We start from the raw sequence: 2,106 nt of genomic DNA, 5'->3' as shown, positions 1-2,106 counted from the left end.
GGAGAAAGTCCTTTCCTTACAGTTTCTTCTTACTTGAACTTAGATTTTATTCTTAAATGTATAGTAGGCCTGATGACTGCAACTTGAAAGAAGCCGTCCCTGCCCATCAAATGAAGGCTCGGTCACATCCTGTTATTAACCAGTGAAATGCCAGTAATGATGGCATCTATGTCAGGCATGGTCTAAAGATTAAATGAGGTGACAAATGGGAAATGCCATGCACAGATCCAGGAAGATGTCATTGCTTGACAAGTTTTAGGCTTTTAAAAATAAGTCATACCGCCATTATGAAAGTAAATGCTCTAACATTAAAATTATATGGTAACACCAGAACTTAGAAATGCTTACTGCCAGGCTAAACTTTGTGGAAACTGTTCATTACTAATTCAGTATTTATGTCCCTTGTCTTTCTTTCTAAAATAATCTAAGCTCGCCAAAAGCTATTTTCTGGCAGCCCTGGTGGAACACTGATAATTTATCACAAATGCATCTGTTTTTGTAGCTTGTTATTGTATTGATATTTTTCTGACCTACATGGGGACTGATTTGGCTATATTAGGACAGAAATGTCATGAGCAGAAAAGTGAGTCAAAAAGCAAAGCATAACTTATGAGCACTGAAATTTGGATGATCTTAAAACAACAAATAGAAGTAAAATTTTCTTTTCATCCTACATAAAGAGGCTACACACCAAAAGAAAAAAAGAAAACAACAACAAAACCCACCTATTCCATCCATGTCTAGCATAGTGAACCACTGATTATATTGAGATGACTCATAAAGTACAAACGATTCATAGGTACCAGGGCAACTATTGGCATCACCAGTAAGTTTTTTTTTTATTAATTTATTCTTGTTACATCTCAATGTTTATCCCATCCCTTGTATCCTCCCATTCCTCCCCCCCCCATTTTCCCATTATTCCCCTCCCCTATGACTGTTCCTGAGGGGGATTACCTCCCCCTATATATTCTCATAGGGTATCAAGTCTCTTCTTGGCTACCTGCTGTCCTTCCTCTGAGTGCCACCAGGTCTCCCCCTCCAGGGGACATGGTCAAATGTGAGGCACCATAGTACGTGAGAAAGTCATATCACACTCTCCACTCAACTGTGGAGAATATTCTGACCATTGGCTAGATCTGGGAAGGGGTTTAAAGTTTACCTCCTGTATTGTCCTTGGCTGGTGCCTTAGTTTGAGCGGGACCCCTGGGCCCAAATCTGCCTATCATATTGTTCTACTTGTAGATCTCTAGGACCCTCTGTATCCTTTTATTTTGCTATTCTCCCATGCGTCTCTCATTTAGACTCCCAATAGGATGCCTTCCCCAAGTTTTTACCTCTTACTCAGTCATGATTGAAAACTTGAGGAGAGGCGTCTCCGGGAGTGAGTCTCCGAGTGCAGCTATGGCACCTCCGGGAGGAAAGATCAATCATTCCAGGACGAAACTGAAAGAGAAATTGTTCAAGCACCAACAGGAGGGTGTTGAGCAAGAATTAGCAACTCAAGCGCCAGGTTGTCGGGGGCCATAAAAGACCAACGGTTGACTTCCAGGCACCAAGAAGCAAGCGTGCGTCCAGTGCACGGGCCAACGTCATGCTCTCTGGGAAGAAGCTCAGGAAACTCCTGCTGCAGATCTGCCTTGCCCAGAAAGAAAAAGCAGCCATGGAAGTGGAAGCCCTTCGAAGTCAATGAGGACTAATGAGCCACAGCCCAAGCGACAACAAAAGAAGGCAAAAGCCCCCACCCCCACCCCAGGATGCAGACATGGAGGATCTTGAAGATGAGAACTAAAGTTCCTACGTCTTCTCCCAGAAGATTCTCAGCAGCAGCCAGAAGGATTTGGAGAACTTTGGAGAAAATATTACCATATTTCATTCTCCCAGACACCGCTTCTATAATGTTCCTCTGACCTCTCCCAGAGGTATATATTGGGAGGGCACAGAGAAAGACTGGAGAGGACCCACCCGAGGAGTCAACTTTTTTTGTAAGAAAGCTCTGGTGTTTAAACAAAAAAACAAAAACAAAAACAAACAAACAAAAAACCGGAAAGAAAAGAAAAGAAAAAGAAAACTTAGGAAGAGGCTCTCTTGAACACCCACTAAAGG

General features: G+C 42.6%; 1 pseudogene; it reads left to right on the top strand.

The window, feature by feature from the left end:
- Nucleotides 1–1,404: 1,404 nt before the first annotated feature.
- On the top strand, nucleotides 1,405–1,792 carry LOC127194254 (uncharacterized protein C11orf98 homolog; annotated as a pseudogene).
- The last annotated feature ends 314 nt before the right edge of the window (nucleotides 1,793–2,106 follow it).

This window comes from Acomys russatus, chromosome 10 (assembly GCF_903995435.1).
Source record: "Acomys russatus chromosome 10, mAcoRus1.1, whole genome shotgun sequence".
NCBI classification, from domain to species: Eukaryota; Metazoa; Chordata; class Mammalia; order Rodentia; family Muridae; genus Acomys; species Acomys russatus.
Note: the sequence above shows the minus strand (reverse complement) of the source record. Positions and strands in the feature narration are given on the sequence as shown.